Source organism: Grampus griseus, assembly GCF_964374135.1.
Source record: "Grampus griseus genome assembly, chromosome: 4".
Taxonomy (NCBI): domain Eukaryota; kingdom Metazoa; phylum Chordata; class Mammalia; order Artiodactyla; family Delphinidae; genus Grampus; species Grampus griseus.
Window position 1 is genome coordinate 18,356,212 of NC_138997.1, and position 20,977 is coordinate 18,377,188.

The 20,977-nt window shown below is 38.9% G+C and overlaps 1 protein-coding gene across 2 annotated transcripts in view; it reads right to left on the minus strand.

Moving 5' to 3' along the window:
- The window catches only part of PPP3CA (protein phosphatase 3 catalytic subunit alpha), a 292,969-nt gene that overhangs the window by 130,246 nt on the left and 141,746 nt on the right, over positions 1-20,977 (minus strand). The gene's annotated exons all lie outside the window — the stretch shown is intronic.

Here is a 20,977-nt window from a genome sequence, read left to right on the forward strand (position 1 = left end):
GGGGAAATTTAGCTGGGTATTTTCCACTCTGGATCTGTATGGTCACTGGTCACAGGGGAGGGAAGCATCATCTTTCTGTTAACCAGGGCCTCTGTTCTATATTTCGAATTAGGCGTAACAATGAAGTTTTGCATAACATTTCATTAGAAGACTTGTGTTGTCAACAAATAGTTTGGAAATCACTGAATTCAATGAGCTCTAGGTTTTTAAACTCTTTGGTATTCTACGGCTCTATTAAATACTTACGTTTTTATCAGTAAGATTGGCTCCTTCAGTATTTCTTATTTAACATTAGGTCTTTTAAAACATGAACCCAAAAGATTTCTTTTCAAGGAAGCAAAACCACCAAACCCCTTGGTGGATCAACATTTTCCATTAAGATGTCACAAAATCAACTGGAGATGGAGAATAAATCACCGAACGGTAAAGTCTTTGGGTGTGTTTTCTTTTCTTAAAAGGGAACTTAATAAATCCTTCATATTTATGTATTCTTGTAGTCTGGTTTAAATCTTTTCTAAAACATTTTCTTAAAGTATGACATTCTTTCCCAACAACATGGGAAAGCCCTAAGTATTGTGAGAATGATTTTTTAGGATTAGAGGAATATAAAGTATATGTGCTCAGCCCTAAATATGAGATTATTCACGATTTGAAGTATTTAAGGGTAGTCAGTAGGCGCCTGTTTATGTGTACTTCCTGATCCAAAGTAACATAAAAGGATATGCAGCCTAAGTCAGAGGAAGATGAGACCCTCAGCTGGCCAAGAAGAATAGTGAGGTGGGGCAGGGGAAGGATGCCAGCAGTAACACTACAATAGCCAGCAGTCACATACCATGTACCACGTGCCAGACGGTGCTTTAAGAGCTTACGGATACTAATTCACTTAATGCCCACAACAATTCTGTGAGAAAGACACTGAGCACAGAGAGTGTAAGTAACTTGAACAGTCACAGAGCTGGGAGGTGACAGAGCTGGGACTGGAATTAGGCACCCCGTCGCTGGGAAGGGGTGTGCTTTGTGAAACGGGGGTGGAGGGGAGAGCCAGAGGATCAGGGTAAGATTTAAAGTCCTGAAAAATATTGGGAGACATGAAAAAGATCTAGGAAATCTACAATGATGGAAGAAAAGGAGATGGGGAAATCCCTTGGAAGCACATACTAAAACACTAAGAGCAAGGAAATAAAGAATTGTAGAAGGAGGAGCTAGAATGACACTATCCTTGTTTCTGAAGCTGTAGAAATCAGCAGGGGCTAACAGGAGAACAAAGTCTTACTTCTGAGAAATGAGAGGGAGCTTTCAAGGTCATAGGTTATACTGGGACTTAGGAGAGGCGTTGTGGCAGATTCCTGGGAAACAGTAAGCACCAGAGCTAAGTGAATGAAACCAAAGAAAAGTGATGAGCGGGTAATTCTTGTACCGTGCTGTCTGGCTCACTTTATCAATGAGAAAACTGAGGCCTAGGGAGTTGAAGTGACTTGTTCTGAGCTTATTCTAGCTGATTAGTGACAAGTGCCCTAATTCCTTTCACTATACTACTTGAGTTGGTTTTCTCCTTAATATTTCTTCCAGATGTAGTATGTTTTTTATGGTTCCATTTGAGTGTTTGCTAAAGAAGTATCCCAGGAGACCAAAGGGAGTTAAAACTATGACATATGCACATCGATTTTTGGGTAATTCCACAGCTGAACACGATGGGAAAAGATGAGTATACCTGGATCTGCTCTCAATGCTGGATGAGAATGAAGAAACTTGGAAGTTATGGTCTTTGGTGTATGAAACACCTTCTGTTTTCAAATGGAGAAATTTGATGGCCAGGAAGAAACCTCAGCGAGAAGTGGAACAGAATCTTGTTTGCTCTTTAGGCACAAATACAATGAATAAGGTTGATTTTAGCACCCAGAGGGGTAAACTGGAGAAACTCAAAACATTCTATTTTATTCCATTTTCCACAGGAAATAGAAAATGGAGATCTGTGGTAGACTCCCATTAGAATTATGTGGCCTCCATAAAACCCTACTTTCTCAAGTCTAAAGACATTTAAAGGTAATTATGGGGGAAGATGAGGGAAACTTCCCCAGCAGTTAAACAGGGATAGTCATGGAATGGACAAACATCACGCCCTGCAGGTCTTTACCTCTGCCCTGCTGCTAAATATGATGTTAGAAGCAGAAGAAAGCTCTGGATCAAGGACAAAATGAGAAGGACATTGAGGGCTTACGCTACTTAAAGCTTAGTGGGGAACAGTGAGTTAACATGCGATCTACAGGCTAGGTAAGAGTAGAAGAACTCAAATCTCCTGCTGAGGAATAATGGTTATAATAATGCACTAAATGTACATAAATATACATTAAATTCCAAGGAAGACAAGAGAAATTAAACTGTGAAAGTAACACTGACATGCTGCAGAAGTGAAATCATCAGTGTTCCCCATTGTTCAGAAGAAAATAGATGACAGAACGAAGAAGGGCGGTGGGCCATGGTGGAGGAGGCCAGGGTTCTGGGCCTGACTCAGCACGAACCAGCTGTGGGTGACGCTGCCAGACCAGGCCATGCCCAAACCCTGCAGCAGGTGAGTGTCCTCCTCTGTGAGGCTGGTAGCTGGAGGGGGTCTCTAAGTCTCTTCCACCAATAAAATTAGATGACTATTACAGCAAGAAAATAATTACAGGAAAAAATTCAAATATTTTTTAAAAGTGGAGAATTTAATAATAGTGATTGTTATGACCAGTTATCAGCTATACGAGCAAATCATTAACCCTTAGAGGAATAACGAAAGTGTTCATTAAATTACTACTATTACTTACAACTATTATCAAAATCTCCCCGCTGCCCGTCCCGCCAAAAAAAAAAATAAACAAAAACCCAAAACCCACAGTGAGAAAGGCAAAGATTCAAGAACATTAGCAGCTATGTGATAAAAGGAAAACTGCCTTTTATAAAAGGAAAACACTTCTGATACCACATGTATGGGTCTTCTTCCCTCATACCAACCAATGTTCCAACACTCCAGACGTCAACTGAAAGTCCTATAATTCAATTCAATTCTGATACTAACTACGCAGAGTCAGTAGAGCCCTTCAGGTGCCAGTTACAAATAATGGGTCCCCAGGGTACCAACATTTGTGTCAGACTTGGTTACAAAGTCAAGGGGTTCTCACAACTCCCGCCCCCCTGCACAGGTTCGGTAATTTGCTGGAATGACTCACAAAACTCAGGGAAACATTTACGTATATTTACTAGTCTGTCATAATGGATATTCTAAGGGATACAAATGAACAGCCAGATGAAGAACTAAATACGGCAAGGTCTGAAAGGATCCTGAGCACACGAGCTTCTTTCCCCGTGGAGTTGGGGTGCACTGCCCTCCCGGCATGTGGATGTGTTCACTAATCTAGATGCTCTCCCAACTCTGTAGCTGAGGAATTTTTATGGAGGCTTCATCACATAGACATGATAGATTATTAACTCAGTCTCTGGCCCCTCTCCCCTCCCTTGAGGACGAGGGATAGGCTGAAAGTTCCAGTCTTCTAATCACGGTGTGGTCTTTCTGGTGACCAGCTCACATCCTAAAGCTGTCCAGGAACCCACCAAGAGTCGCCTCATTAGAACAAAGGATGCTCCTATCATCCAGGAAATTCCAAGGGAATTAGGAGTGCTATGTAAGATGCTTCTATCTCCCCCATCTCTCAGGAAGTTATAAGGGTTTTAGGAACCTGGGGCAGGGACCAAAGTACATTTATTCTTATGTCACAGTGATATATCAGAATATTTTACTTAAAATTCACAAATTCATCCCCTTTCACCATGTTTTTTTTTCTCTATAGTCACAATAAAATTATTCAAAATAAAAAGCAGTCAATTCACTTCTTAGTTATACTAGAAGACTGAAAAGAGCATTTACTTAAAGAAAAACTGTTTTGGGAAAACTGCCCTTCTGTATTTTAAAGAAGAAAGAAACACGTGTGGGGGAGGGGGAGGGGAAGTTCCAGCTTTAACAATAAAGGTTATGTTGTTAATGACAGAGGTCATTCTATAATAGTTATTGAAGAACTCACAGAAATGTTTTATTTCAGAACCAGTGGTTCTGAAATGTTCAGGAAACCATGATATGGGGGGAAGTGAACTCACACAATAACAAAAATTGGGGTTATCAGTTACTTTGACATGGAGATGTTTTCAAAGGGTGGCAGGAGGAAACCCTGATAAGGTTCATGAAGTATCTAATCAAGGTATTCATTTTGAAGTCAGGTAATATGTACTTTGAGTAAGAAACACATTTATAGAATCGAAACTGAAAAGAGCTTTGAGATCATCTAGAATAATCTTCTCGTGAATTACAGGAAGAAATTGTTGTTAGAACTGGCACTACTTCTCTGGCTTCCTGATTCACAGTCCTTTACTCTTTCCCTCTGCTTTTAAAAGACAGTAGGTTTCACTAATATCATTATTTTCATCGTCCCTTTTTTGTTACGCTCAGAAAAAGATATTCTTTTAATATCCGTTTAGTATAATAGTATAATAATGACCACAAGATCCCCAATAAAACAATTATACTTCCACCTGGAACTAAAGCAAATGTCAACTAACTCATATGTGAGTCAGATGAAAGGTGGAATTCAGGTGATTAGAAAACATATCAAACAAGACAAGAAGAGAGTCTATATTCTCCAAGTTGGATTTTTGAATTTTCAATCATAAACTACTTTAATGATTTTCAACTTGCACCAAAAGGTCAAAGATGAAGTAAGCGCTGAATAAATCAGCAAGTGTTTGATGTTTCTTACCAAAAATGTTTGTTAAATTCAGCAGACAAAATAACACAACCCCTATGACCATGACTGATCACCATTTAGTGTAAGCCACTACAGTGGGGGAAATACGATTTTTCTTTTCTTTCTAAATAGTTACATAGTTATCCATCCATGTGCAGAAGATTCAGTGGTATGAGTGTATAAGCATCAATATCAGTCATAATAAATGATCATTTTTGTTCACAGAGTGCCTACGAGGTCTCAGGAACTGTGTGAGCATCTTTTTGAACACTGCCTCCTGTCCCGCAGCATTGTAAGATAGAAATTATTTCAATCCTCTCTACAGATGAGTAAATGGAGAGAGATGCGTGAGGTAACTTGTCAGCAGCAGGATTAAAACTTAACGTCTGTTTGATTCTAGAGACAGTGTTCTTTTCACCAGGTGACAGCGCTTTACCCTGACAAAATTCCTATGACATACAGAATGCAGATGCTACCTGAAAAAATTCAGAACACATGATTGAACATATCCATTTCACTTTTACCTTCTACAGAAATGTTAAAATTTTAGTATTTTACCAGTAGCACAGTGAATACTTAATGGCTTTACCATTAAGCCTTACTTAAAACAGAAAATCAAAATCTGCTCCAAAAGAAACCTTGTCTTTACATTTAAAAAATTTTATCTAAAATCATGATCATCACTGACCCTTAAATAATGTACTCTGTCTGACAAATACAGTCACACCGTCTCCCTTCGGCCCCTACCACACAGATTGTTGGTACTGTGCTCCCTTTCCCGAGGGTACATCTGACAGTTCCCAGATTCCTTTGATCAATCATAATACTTATTTTGTTATATTCCTTCCTCTCTTTTCCTCCACCGTTCTAAACTGGACAACCCACTGTAAGTCAACCCCCAAACCAATTCCAGTCTGTCCTTGAAAGCATCATGCCTGTTTCCATCATAATTTTACCCCCAGCCTGTTTCTTGAAATGAGCATTTGTCATTACATTTACCTAGCCATCACTAAATTCAACATAAAACTCCGTAGCTACTATGGGTCCCCGAGACATCCTTCAAATGAATGGAAACGTCCCCATGAGTCCCCCCAGCCTAATTCCTCAGACTCAACCCAACCACACATGGACCACTCCTTTTGTCAGCCTCAGCCATCAGACGATTATTTCTCTGACCCCTGCTACCTCCTGGTAATTCTTACTTTGTGGAACCCAAGCCTATTTGGCTGTTACCAGCCAACTGGACTGAATCTTGCTAATTTGCCAATCTTACCAATCCCTTCATCACACTCAATCCTCCCCAGTTTTCTTCCTTTCTTAAACTATCTCCAGAACAATCACCCCCCAACTCCCGTCCTCTCACCGTAGAAACCAAAGAGGTGTCAGAGACATCACAGATCCTCTTGTAGGTGATCTCAGTTCCCGGGAGGCAATTTAGGAAAAAAAAAACAGCTACAGAAATTGGGCCTAAGTTCTACACAAGACCTCATTACATTTTAGGAAAGGTTTGCCACCTTTTGGATACCACCTTAAAGAATCTATTGCCTGGCTGAAGAAGTCTGACTCAGCTACAGAGTCATCTATTCATTGCTGAGGCAAGTCACATTGTCTGCGGGCAGCAGTACCACTGGCCTTGAATCTGTACCTTGCAATTACAAGAATCCAGTACACTGTCCTCTAGAACTACATCACCCTGGATATGGAGGGAAGTGACTGCTACACCTCTGTAATCTCACTGATATCTTTGCAATAACCAGGAAGGTTCAAGAGGCAAAGGAAGAAATTCCTTGAAGGAAAGATGACAGGTTCTGGGACTTCTTCTGGCGGATCCCTGAAGGCCTATGAAGTTGGGCATATAGACTAATTCAGTCTATAATCTGTCTTTCTGCTTATCCTCCTAGCAGTATCCCTCTCGCTAAATGTCTCTGGGTGACACAGTTCAGCAACTGGCAACCTTCGCCAAGTCTCAACAGATGGCTCAGCTGGTTCTTGATGAACAGAAGGTGACTGAACGAAAAATGGCCTTATATTGTTCAAAGAAACAGACTGTTTCTTCTTTCCTGGAATAAGAGGAGGGACTGACAAAAACTCTCTCCTTGACCAAACTTTAGAAAGTCTTCTCTGAGTCATCTTTTCATCTAGGCCTCATCCTTGGGGCCCTGTCTTCAGGCTGCCTAGTTCAGTTCTAGGAAGAATCCCCCCCACCTTTAATATCTGATCACCTTGGCCTGCCAGGAGCAAGGATTCCCTATCCTTGACATCTTCTCTTAGGAATTCTCCATCCAGTGACCCCCTTGTCCTGCTCTTTGGCTATGAATGCCCACTTGTCCTTATTGTATTCTGAATTGAGCTCAGTTTTCTACTGAAGTTTCTTTTCCCCTGTTGTAATAGTTTTGGGATAAAATATGTTTTTACCACTTTAACTGGTACCTGGCTTTGACACATGGTATATATGGTCGTAAGAAATGTTAATAAACTCTACAAACTAAGATATTGCATGCATCACTTCACTTGACAAATATTGATGGATATCTGCCAAGAGACAGTCACTAGGCTTGATGCTAAGAATAAACAGTAGCCAAAGGCAGACAAAGGGTCTACCCTCTTCAAATTGACCATTTAGTGAGGACCAGAGATCACACAAACAACGATCACACGAGTAACGTAACAGCCTTACTATGATAAGTAGTTTGAAGAAAAGGTACACAGTACTATACTGGGGTAAGTCAGGGAAGGCTTCCCTGAAGAACGAATGAAGTGACTTTGCAGCTGAAATCTAACTATTCAAGATTATTGGGTGTGTGTATGGGGGCGGGGGGTGGGGGTAGGGATCGGGCATTCTAGAGAGAAGGAACAGCCTGTGCCAAGTCTCTTATTGACAGAAATGGAATGAAAGAATGCCAGTGTAGACAGGTCCCAGAAAATAATGAGAAGTAGGCAGTGGATGAGACTGGAGACATATATGGGGAACGGAACAGTCAAGACTTTCTAAACCATCTTAGGATTTGCAACTTGATGCTAAGGGCAATTGGACACCACTGTATCCATGCGCTTCTTTAGCACCCTGCCTGTATCAGGGTACATGCCCAATCAGTGAAAACTTTAAAATACTTGAATCATCTTAATGTGTGAGGTATGATATTTGTCTCACACATAGGACAAATTTCATACAACACTGAGTTTTGGCCCTAGAGTGGTCAGTGGCAGGACGGTTGGGAATGTAAAATACAGATGATGTACACTTTGTTGGTAGTTCCATGAACTGTTATTTAAAACAGCGGTCCCCAACCTTTTTGGCACCAGGGACCAGTGTCTTGGAAGACAATTTTTCCACAGACTAGGTTGGGGGGTATGGTTTCGGGATGATTCAAGCACATTACATTTATCGTGCACTTTATTTCTATTATTATTACATTGTAATATATGATGAAATAATTATACAACTCCCCATAATGCAGAATCAGTGGGAACCCTGAGCTTGTTTTCCTGCAACTAGATGGTCCCATCTGGGGGTGATGGGAGAGAACGATACCCAAAGTGTGTTGCTTATGTCCAGACTACTCCTTAATTGTCACTTGCTACTCACCGATAGGGTTTTGATATGAGTCTGCAAGCAGTTGATTTATTATGGTCTCTGTGCAGTCAAACCTCTCTGCTGATGAGAATCTGTATTTGCAGCCACTCCCCAGCGCTAGCATCACAGCCTCAGCTCCACCTCAGATCATCAGGCATTAGATTCTCATAAGGAGGACGCAACCTACATCCCTCTCATCCGCAGTTCACAGTAGGGTTCACGCTCCTATGAGAATCTGATGCCGCCGCTGATCTGACAGGAGTCGGATCTCAGGCGGTAATGAGAGCGATGGAGAGTGGCTATAAATACAGAAGCTTCCCTTGCTCGCCCACCACTCACCTCCTGCTGTGCCACCCGGTTCCTAACAGGCAACGGACCAGTACTGCTCCGTGGCCCAGGGGTTGGGGACCCCTGATTTAAAAAGTCAATCACCCATGGCCATCATCAAAAAGTCTACAAATAATAAATGCTGGAAAGGGTGTGGAGAAAAGGGAACCCTCTCACACTGTTGGTAGTAATGTAAATTGGTGCAGCCACTGTGGAAAACAGTATGGAGGTTCCTTAAAAAACTAAAAATAGAGCTACCATATGATCCAGCAATCTCACCCCTGGGCATATGTCTGGAAAAGAAGAAAACTTTAATTTGACAAGATGCATACACCCCAGCGTTCATAGCAGCCCTATTAACAATGGTCAAGACATCGAAGCAACCTAAATGTCCATAGAAATCATCACACTGAGTGAAGTAAGTCAGACAGAGAAAGACAAACATTATACGACATCACTTATATGTGGAATCTAAAAAGTAATCCAATGAACATATTTACAAAACAGAAACAGACTCACAGACATCCAAAACAAACTTACGGTTACCAAAGGGGAAAAGAGGGGAGGGAGGGATAAATTAGGAGTATGGGATTAACAGATACACACCACTATATATAAAATAGATAAACAACAAGATTTATTGTATAGCACAGGGACCTATCTTTAAAGAAGGTCAATCACCCAAATTGGAAATGAAAATGTATTTGCGTCAGAATGATTCTCAGCCGTCAAGTATGGAGTATTATTTCTTGGACGTGGGATGCTTGAGCAAGACCCACCCTCCCGTATTTGGTTAATTGCTTCTAATTTTAAAAGGCATCTTAGCCCATATTATACAGGTTTTAAATGATTTTTTTCATTTTCTTATTTCTAATCGATATACTGATGGCATGACCATGAACGCAAAATTTATTTTTCTTTAATTAAAATTGAAACTCATTTGCAATTTAGAAAGGATGAGTAATAGAGAGCTGTAGGCATAAGGGCCTCTCCGCTCCCTCTTCCATTCCACAGCCCTCTCGGTATTTACTTACATCCATAAAAGGGGAAATGCAAAGTCTGCTATAATATCCAAATGTTAATACAGTTAACAGTTCTCTATGCTTCTAATCACTGAACAATGGAACAGAACTGATAGTTGCAATATTAGCTGCATAAGAACAGTAAGAGCCACGACAAAAATGGTTACAGCAATGATAATAAAGCAGCTACTATTTGCCGGGCACTTACTCTGAGTGCTGTGCTTGCAACACTTCACTTTATCGGAGTGACAGGCATGAAACTCACACCTCATCTCTTCAAAGATGAGAAAGCTGAGGTTTACAGAGGTGAAATAATTTGTCCAGTGGTAAATAGCTAAGAACTTGCAGATCCTGAATGCCTCTCTAGAGGTCCATGATTTGTAACCCCGATACCACACTACATAGGATGAAAATAAAGTTATTGTTGCACGGTCACTGGGAGATGTACCTCAGCAGGTGAACTGGACAGCACAGATGAAATCGCCCTTCCTTTTCTCACCTCTTTCCACACCATTCATTTTTTTTTTCCTTCAGATAAACTGGCTGGCCCAGAAGTTTGAGTATAATCAGAAAATGCTAAACAGACCACAGTGGGAAAAGAATCTATAAATTGGCCCACTGCCACTATACCCTTAATAAACTAAGCTAACCAGCCACAAATAATATTGAAAGGGCCTAAAAAAAAACTCATGTACTTTTAACACTTCCTTAATTCAGATTCTTAAGTGGAATGGATATTGTATATCAATAATGCAGACAATTTACTTTCTAATTTCCACCTAGCTTTGATATATATTTAATAAGAATTACCAGCTTATCTCTTGAAGAAGGCAAAAAAAAAGCGGTAGTTAAGGTTAAGCTAAGGTCCACCTTAAAAGGAGCTGGGCTTTAATGTTTAAAATACGAGGAAGAGAATTTCAAATGAATAATTTCTGTTTCACGTTTATGATTATCTGACAATCTCCTATTCATCACATGTTATACAAAGAGCCAATCAAATTTTACCATTAAAAAACTAAATGAAAAACATATGTAATTAGGAGTTTAAAGGGGATGCTAAATATCTACAAATTTCTCTGAACTAAATTGAATTCCTAAAATGGGAGCTTGATTTTCAAGGTCAATGTTGCCTTAAGAAAGAATCAGATTATGTTAATAAAGACCAAAGCAAACATGCATATTACTTTGAGACAACAGAAAGGAAGGTACAAAGCATCCTTTGTTTGAAATGGAAACAAATGTCTTTGCAAGTCATTTCAAAAATATTCTCCGTTATAAGCAATAAAGGATATAAGACTGATGACAGTTAAAAGCAGCACTAGATGTATCAAAGGCATACCACCAGATGGCATCTTAAATCAGATAGCACATTCAGAGACGGTGAGTTAACTATGTTTCTGAAATGGAATCAAATTCATGAATTCCAAACAGATTTTTTAATATTAAAATGTCTGACACTAACCATAAAATCCAAAGAACCCAACAATGTAGTCTTGAATATAACCAAAATATATGAATCTAAAAAGAAAGGCACTGTAAATAAAATGGTGATCTTGATACAATTTTTATTTTAAAAAAGACATAACAAATGGAGTCGTAAGAGAAAAGGAAAGTTCGGTTAGTAATTTCATGTTTCCTTCATTATTACCTACAATTTTTCTTTCCACAAATCCTAATTTTACTCTATCAGAGGGCTTTGTTTATTGTAAACGTGAAGAAAGACAGTTCAGAGCAGAAGAAAAATAGTAAGAAAAAAAGCTTATAAAAAAAAATAAAACAGGTCAAGTTTCCTTTCACCTACATATATGACTCCTATGAACTTAAAGTTCAAAAGCCTTGACGTCCAAACCTTAAATATCTTCAGGAACAGAATGAAACAATGCTGCTATGTCTAAAACTGCCTGGTACCTGGACCACAATGTCAAATATGAACAGAAATTAATACAGAGAAGCATATCATACACCAAACTGGAGTCAAAAAGTAACCATATGATAGCAGGAACTGAAATCTTGTTCAGAATATTAAAATACAATATTGTTTCATAAAAACCTCTAAAACAGACTTGATTATCCCCTGGATGTGGGATGTGTTGGCTGTTTTCTTCTACCATCATATAATCAGGAAAATCCTATTTTTACAACACACAGTTAACTAGAAATGTTATTTTCATATGATAAAAGCAACTTAGAGGATACTTGTTACCAGTTTGTAATTTATTCTTGGATTGGATTTATGTATAGAGACAGTATTCTACATACACATTTTAGGGCTTAATATAAGGAAAGAACACTGGACTTTTTTGAGCCTTTTCCTTTTTCCCCTTCCTCAACACACTTGACTTAGGTCTCAAACCCATCTGTGGATTTCACATTACTTCACAAGGCAATGCTTACTCCATGATGCTGGTGGAGGGCCCAGCAAAATAGAAGGAAAAGCTATGTGACCTCCAAGACAAAAGCAAAGCCAGGACTGAACTACCTAAAGGCCTTCTCTCATGGAATATATTTTAACATTAGCAAGATGTGTACGTAAAAGTATTTAATTCATATTTTAAAAATACATTTTATATATGAAGATAGTCATTTAAATAGTGGTAAAGCAGCTGCCTCAAAACTGAATATTATTCTCTTACTAATCCACTAATTAAATCACAGATTCTTCTATAAGAAACTACTTCTGACCAGTTCATATATTTATCCAGTATCTCATCTGTCCAAAATCCTCCACTTTAGACAGATATCAACAAATAGCTATTCAGGAGAAAAGAACAGAGTAAAAAAGATAACTGTTATTTAAATGACGACACTAACAAAATACAGAAACACACACATCCACACACATGCATAAATACATACATACTCTGTTTAAGAGGTTCCTATATCTGACCATTATATTCTTACCATAAGCTACTATGTGCAAATCAGCACTACATTTACATTAAAATTATTTTGAAACAGAGGAACATTCACAAAACCGTAACATAAAATTCATGTCCTCAGCTGTTAACATTTAATAGGATAATAGCATGAAATGATAAAAAAAATTCAGTACAATATACAGTTGACCCTTAAACAACACGGGTTTGAACCACATGGATTGTTTTTCGACAGCAAATACTACAGGATCAGAGGTTGCTTGAATCTGCAGGTGCAAAACTGCATGTATATGGAGGGCCAACTATAAGTTATACGCACATTTTCGACTACGTGAAGGGTCAGCACCCATAAGCCCCTGGTTGTACAAGGATAAACTGTAGTTAAATGCCATGCTATATAGTTACTCTCAGATTTCATAATTTCATGGACCTGTAAAATTAACTTCTAACCCCAAATAAAATAGGAATAGACATTGTTGAATTGCCTGCATTTTAATACCAGTTCTGGCACCTTCTAGTTCAGTAACCTTAGATATAATACTCAATTTCACTGAGCTTCAGTTTCCTCATTTGTAAAATTGAACTGATCACAGCATTTCCTTCACAGGGTTGTGTGAAAACTCAGAGTTAAAACGTACAGTGTGGACTTCCCTGGTGGCGCAGTGGTTGAGAGTCCGCCTGCCGACGCAGGAGACACAGGTTCGTGCCCCGGTCCGGGAAGATCCCACATGCCGCGGGGCGGGTAGGCCCGTGAACCATGGCCGCTGAGCCTGCGCGTCCGGAGCCTGTGCCCCGCAACGGGAGAGGCCACAACAGTGAGAGGCCCGCGTACCGCAAAAAAAACCAAAAAACAAACAAACAAAAAAATCCGTACAGGGTTTATAACACTGTACAAACTGGCAAAAAACAAGAACCGAACAAGTGTTAGCCTTACAACAAAAATAACTCATTAATTTGTCCCCCCAAAAGTATAAAAAGCAATTACTGTCACCATAGTTTCATGTACATAAAGAAAGCATTCTCACTAAAATGAAAAAGGCAATTTCAGTCTGGACCAGTGAAAACTTTGTCATAGCCCAGTCCCAGTCTGTGGCCAGTATGTGGGAATGTCCATTAAGAACTGGATCACAAGAGAATAAAATCAGTGGAATCTAAAATTATTAGGGACACTTCAATGGGAAAATGGAACACGACATGATTTGGAAACATAAATATTATCTGAATTTCCTGTAGACAAAGGGGAAGTGTATCTACATTTTTTCCTTTAAGGTATCAAAGAAGAATGCACCTTCCTTACCTGGAAGCCTTTCAGTGTTATTTGAAACACTACTTCTCTTAAAGGCACAGTAGTATTGATAATAATATATTTCAACCTTCTCTAAAACCATCAGAGTATTATTATTGCAAGTGATCACTTTCAGATTTTAAAAATAATAGTTTGGGGATTTTTATCTTCCTATGGAAACAACTACAGGTGTTGCCTTATGAACGGTGCTTACACACCTTACTATTTGTGAAAACTGACTCATGGCAAATTGAAAAGCATAGGGCACACTGTGTCTTAAAGCAAAATATCTCTTCAAGTAATTATGATGTAATAACTGTCAAATGCTTCTTCTGGGTGGTGTTATATGTTTATTGACATTAATAGATTACATCAATAGATTATTACTGACTGGTATGTTACACACAAATGCTGAATTCCTAAGGCTCAGCTATTCTTAATATAATACTGTATTCATCACCACAATTCACTTAAAGATGCTTTTGATCCCAGTCTTCCTTTATTCTCCGCAGTAGCTTTCTATAGTCAACGCTCGAAGAGCTTGTAAAGGAAAGCACTACAAAGGTTTTTCACTGGGGAAAAACTATATAAACTTTATGCCCCAATGGTACTAAGCACTATTGTTTGGTCTTGCCCCCTTGTGTTATAGCAATACATTTTAATTTAAAATATAATAAATTATAAATAGAGTCAAAATAATTTATTCCTTGTATTTCTCAGTAATGAGCAAGAACAAATTCTTGTCAAATGAGCTGAAATGCTTGATTATTTTCAACCTAATACAGAGGTAGAATAGTGCATGTAATACCATGTAATAGCTCAGCATGAGTTATGTTGACGGATCCTGTTCATAGCAAGGTCTTCAGCTGATTAGCTATGAGGCCAGTTACTTAAACCAGTGGTTCCTGTAGAGGGGTCCCAGATCAAGGGGCTCATCACCATCTGGGAACCTGTTAGATATTCAAGTTCTCAGGCCCTACTCCAGACCTACTAAATCAGAAACTCTGGAGGTGGAACTCAGCAATCTGTGTTCTATGAAGCCCTCCGGGCAATTCTGATCCATGCTCAAGTTCCAGAAACACTGACTTAAACTCTCTGAGACTCCCTTCTCCCACTTGTAAGATGGGTTTCCTAAGACCAACCTTGCAAAACAAGGGAGGAAAACAAATCAGGGAAAAGGACGCTGGCTCTCATGCAGTGACCTTTTATCCTTTTTTTTTTTTAAATCAAGGGCCCACATTAAGGGGAATAAAAACATCAAACTGTGGTGGCTGCCACAGGCTGGGCCTGAAATGTGCTGACCTGCCAGTGGTGGGCTAGGTACCAAAATAGGCCTCGGGCTGCAGGGCAGGCCCTAAAGATTTGGCCACTGAAATCTTTGAAGTGGGCAAAATGCCCCAGAAGTAATATTTTATCCTCATATAAACTAAGGCTGCATTGCTCTGATTGTGACAAATGATAGTATGAAGAGAATAAACACTGATCTTTCGGTTCTCAAAAGACACTGGATTCTTACCCCACTTAACTCTCCCCGGAGTAAAGGCATGGGGAATTCTCCTAATTGACGTCAGCTGCTGTAAGGGAAGGAATGCCATGACCTTAAACTTGGCCACTAGTTCACTCTCACATCCAGGAACAAAGCCAAAGGGTTCTCCTGGCAACTGCCTGACATGCTAAATGGCAGGCACAGCCACTGAGGGAATCCTTTGCTGCCCTAGGGACAAATCTCCCCCTGCAGGAAACAGACAAACTGGAGAGATTAGCAGTTTGCCCAGCTGATGCTGGCCTATCCCCCCGGTCCAGGGAGCAGAAAATGAGTTCTAAATCATTCTCTTCAAAGACCCAGGCTCCTGGTCGGCTTCTGCTTTATACATGAGGGAAATGTTCTCTGCTAGGTCAAAGGGAAAATAGGAAAATATGAGAACTTGAAAGAGAAATGTAATAAACTGGATCCCTGCATAAATCATCCTACCATATTCAAGAAGTCGTTAATGGATATTGACTAAGCACAAACTAATCAGACATTTTAAGATCAATGTCAATCATCATTCTTGAAGGGCCCTGTAATCAAAATCGGATCCAATTCTCCTAGCCTGCCAAAATCATTGCCAGGGCACAAGGCATACTCGGGACATACTGAACGAGTATGAAAGGTTCCTGATCAGCCCCTCTCGCAAGAGCTCCTCCCTGCTCACTCTACTCATCTCATCCAGGATGCTATTCTAGCCACAAACTTGACTGTGTAACTCCCCCGCTCCAAGACCCTCTCCACTCTCCCAGTGCCTACAGAACAGTAACCAAATGTTTAAGTGCTGCTTACAAGAGACTAATATTTGACCCTGACCGTCCAACCTCAGTCTCACCCCCCACCCCTACCCCTCACACCCTTCTGATACCTTGTCTTCCCACAGCAAATCTCCAAGATCATGCCTTCCCACTTTACAAAAAATAACAGTGCCTTTCGTATGCTGTTGTCTCTGCCCAGAATAACCTTTGCTAGCTTTTTCACACAGTAAAATCTCACCTATCACACATGCTCCAGTTCAAGTACCATGTAATCTGTCAAGACTTTCTTGGCTTTCCTGCATTCCTTGTTCTGAGTTCCCACACTAGTTTATAGGCACCTTCATTATGGTTCTTAACAAATTTTACAGTAATTATCTATTTCTGTATCTGACTCCCCAAATAGACCTTGAGTATTCTACTCAAGGACTATGCCTCATCTGTTTCAATCATCCACAGTTCCTAGCCTTCTGAAAGAGTTCTCAATCCATATCTAGGATAGATAGGATCCGAGCTATTTAACAGGTTTTTTTTTTTAGCTCAAAAATGTAATATAATAATCAACGGACACTGTCAGGGAAACCGTATCCATTTAGAAAAGAGGAAAACTTTTTGGTTTTAAGTTAGCTCTATCCAGTTGGATATTTCTAAATTTGCTTGAATAAATCTAGATCATATCCTTTTATTTAATCAATAGTTTGATGCACATATCTTTCGGCAAATATCTGTTTCAGTTTTTTTGTTATATGCTGACCCCTGGGAGAGCAGAGACCAGGTCTTATTCACCTGTGTATAACACACACCACCTGTACCAGGCAAATGTTTGGTAAACTGAATTCCCAAATGACTTGTACCTTAGTTCAGCTTAGTTCACAAAATACCTTAGACTGGGTAGCTTAAACAACAAGCACTTATTTCTCACAGTTCTGGAGGATGGGAAGTCCAAGATCAAGGTGCTGGCATATTCAGTGTTTGGTTAGGGTTCTGTTCCTGGTTTGCAGATGGCCACCTTCCTGCTGTATCCCCACACGGAGTAAAGAGAGAGGGCTCTCATCTCATCTTCTTATCAGGGCACTAATCCCATCACAAGGGGTCCACCCTCAGGACTCAACTAAATCTAATTATTTCCCAAAGACCCCACCTCCAAATAACATCACACTGGGGGTCTGGGCTTCAACATATGATTACTGGGGAGACACAAACATGCAGTCCATAGCAAGTTGCTACACAGATATTTGGCCACATTTTTTAATGTTCCATTTGTATGTCTGCAAGGAAACAAAGATAAATTTAACTCAATTTTCAAAAAAGAGTCAAAAAGAGGGAAAATACTTTCCTTCACAAAATGCCTCCAATATAGAAACACATTCTTCAAGTTAAATGTCTAAAACAGCCATCATTCTAATCAGGCAAGTTTGCTGAGAGAAAAGAGCAGAATGTAACTCATACTTCCCTTGCTTTGATTAGGGTCCCATAACTAATCCTCACTTCTACTCCCACAGAGATGGTTACTGGCTTATCTAAATCCATGCTCCAGGAGGGTAAGGTACATAGTGCTTTAACACCTTCCCCAGAGGGATACATGGAGGGAGCATTGGGACCAGGCAGTTTCCTGGTCCTTCTCCAAAATCAAAAGTACAGAATTTTAAGGGAAAAAAATCCTAACTGAACATAAACCTTTTGTTTTACTGCTTTAAAAACACTTGAAGGGAAGGGAGGAAGGGAAGTTGGGCAGCTTTGTAAATTTAAACATCAAAGAAATGCTAAAGGAATGCAATAATGCCCAGATTTCCAATAACCAGGACACTAATTCCTAGATTTTTCTTTAAATAGGAGCAAACCATGACACAGAGGTTAGCACAACTCCTCTCTAAACATTTGAGTGTGAAACGTTTTTATTAATAAAAAGTAGGAGGGAAGAAAAGAAGAGGGAAAGCTGGGGAGTGGCTTTTGTGCATGATTATAAAATAGTTGCCACTTGTTTCATTTTGTGAGTTTACATATCAGGCTATACTTAAAGCTGAATTGCCCACAAGAAGCTAATCGTCAGTTTCTACCCTGATGGCTCACCTTACATTTTTAGGAATCTGACATACGTAGGTGAGAGACTAGTTCTAATACCACTTGAAAACCACCATATGGTTTCAGGCTTCAGGCTTTTTCTCCCTCCATTAAAAGTCCTTCTTCTTCCCCCTTACTCTTTTTTCACAGGTTCTCATTTGCAGCTCTCCTGTTTTCCTTCTTCTCCCCCTCCTCTTCTACATCTTCCTCCTTGCTGCTTTCTCGTTTAAACTGTTTAAGTTCTCCATTTTTCTTAAGTGTGGAATTCTGAACTACATAAAGAATACTCTACCCTTAAGATCTGGAAGTGTAAACCATGCCTTTTATTGCATAGCGTAGTGTCAATATAATATTGACTTCATTGATTCACTTTACTGATTCAGTTATCCAAATAACAAATATTCTACATTTAAAAATAAATATTACATTGCTGGTTCAGCTGTCCAAATAAAACCAAATCTCAGAACACAATCATATATCATAAAATGTTATCAATAAATTATAAGAACTATCCTGAAATACAAAGAGATAGCAATTTTCTCGGATCACCGTACCCTGCTTTTATTTTGCAGTCCTCCGTGCTTCAGCTTGGAAAGTTCATGGGTTAAAATATGAAGCTATGGATTTAGCTTTCTGGTGAATCATATGCAAAAGAGTTTTTTTTTTTCCCTTTTAATGGAAATGTTAAAATAAATTCCCCCACCACTTATATTACATATCTTTATATTCCCAGAAAAGGAAGAAAGAGATCACTGCAATGGAATCTACTGGAGGTTCCTTAGAATCCTGCCTTCATTAAGAAATATAAACACTACATATTCTGTGCTACATATTCTGTGATGTCTCCATAGCTACTTCTGTCACCATCTAGAAGGATTTTTTTTCTTTCTCCCCCAGGGAAAGTTATACATAATTGAGTCCTGATTTCTAAAGTCTCTTCATATCTATATTGGGAAATGTGCCAAACTGTCAGCTGGAATCTCACTAGAAAGAACGAGGTACAACCTCTGCTGAATATGAGGGCAATTAGTCAATGGACCCCAGAAAGGTTCAGGGATAAAACATCACGAATCTGACTTTTCCAGAAACCTCCCTATGTGTTCTTTCAGGACAGAGCCTCATCAAACAGAAGAGCTGATTGTATCCCAGGAAATATATTCCCCTAAATGTCTATTTTACATGTTTCCTTTTTGTTATAATTATCACCTCCATTAATACCTACTGTGCTCATTAGTGAGTTTAACATGAATTGGAAATCACACATTATTATGTGAAGTAGAGAAAATATCATAATAAATATAATATACCATATTTATCATATCATAATGTCATATTATGATATCATAGTAAAATATCAAGCCATTCATTCTTACCAAAATCAAAAAAACTTAATGATATAGATATCATTTAAAGTTACGATTTTACCATTTATTTATAGGTGGAATTTACAGTGAATTTTTTAAAGTAGTTTCTTTGCCAGTAGATTCCAAGCTACTACTTAGATGTTAAAAATTTTTCATATTTTAGTATCTAAGAAAGTAAAGCATGTTCACATTTGTTTTGTTCTTATATTTCCACAGTGTCTGTAAGTCAAAGATAATAATGCATGAGTGCATTTTAACACATGGAAAATGGGGTTCATAGTGATACACACAGGGGAAGTATGTAGCTTGATTTTTCACCACTGGTCCAACACTGACTTACCACCGGAACCAATTTCTCCTGCTGCCTGGCCCCAAACACACTCATTATTCTTCTGAATTACAAATAAGAAAAACAGCATTGCCAACCCAAAACAAAACGTAAATGTCAATTTCTCTGGAAGAGGAATCATTAGAGGCATTTTGATCAAGGAAGGTCTAGTCTGATATTCAAGAGCGCTTATCTTGCTCTTACCAGTCACCTTCAAAAATATATTAGAAGGCCAATAATATTATAAGTACATGAAGGTTTGGAAGAAAGAAGCAATCAGTAGTATATATGAAATATTTTAAATGTCCTTTTTGTTTTGAAAAGCATAATATTCTATGTCAAACTTCTTCCCTTTGCCAGAATGATAATAATTAAGGAAAAAAATACATGTTTTTTTTAGATTCTCTAGAAATACAAACGTGCAAGTTTAGCAAATTTCACAAAGTGTAGATGAAAAGCCTCTACTGTTTGACCCTCTATACAACACAAAACTTTTTGACAAGATTTAACTTTTATGGTCTAAGTGAAGTTCCACTTACCCAAAATACATATCTACCCTTAAGAAGTAACAGAACAAAAACTCTCAAAAAGTAAAGACATATTTTCTAGGCATAAAATGATATAGGAAGGAGAGAAATTTTGTCTTCTTCCTAAAGTTCAATGGTTCTCAAACTTTAATGTTTGTCACGGTCACCTAGAGGACTTGATAAAACAGATCACTGGGCTTCACCCCAGAGAACTGATTCAGTAGTTCTGGGGTGGGAGCTGAGAATGTACAGTTCAGCAGGTTTCTAGGTGGTGATGATGGTGATGCCAGTCTGGGATGACACTCTGAGAGCCACTGCATTAACTTAGTCACTTAACTACTTTGGAAGTCTTCCTATGCTTTGTCTGACCTTTCCCAGTGAATATCTTGTGTTCTTCGTGACAGTGTTCTACTGACAAAATGTCACTTCTTAGTTAAGGTATTACCTCGGAATATCTTCATCATCTCTAAGCTGCACACCACTTCTTAGGGTATCACATCACACAAATATTTAATACATGAAAATAAAAATACTGTCACATATGTATTAAATCTTTTG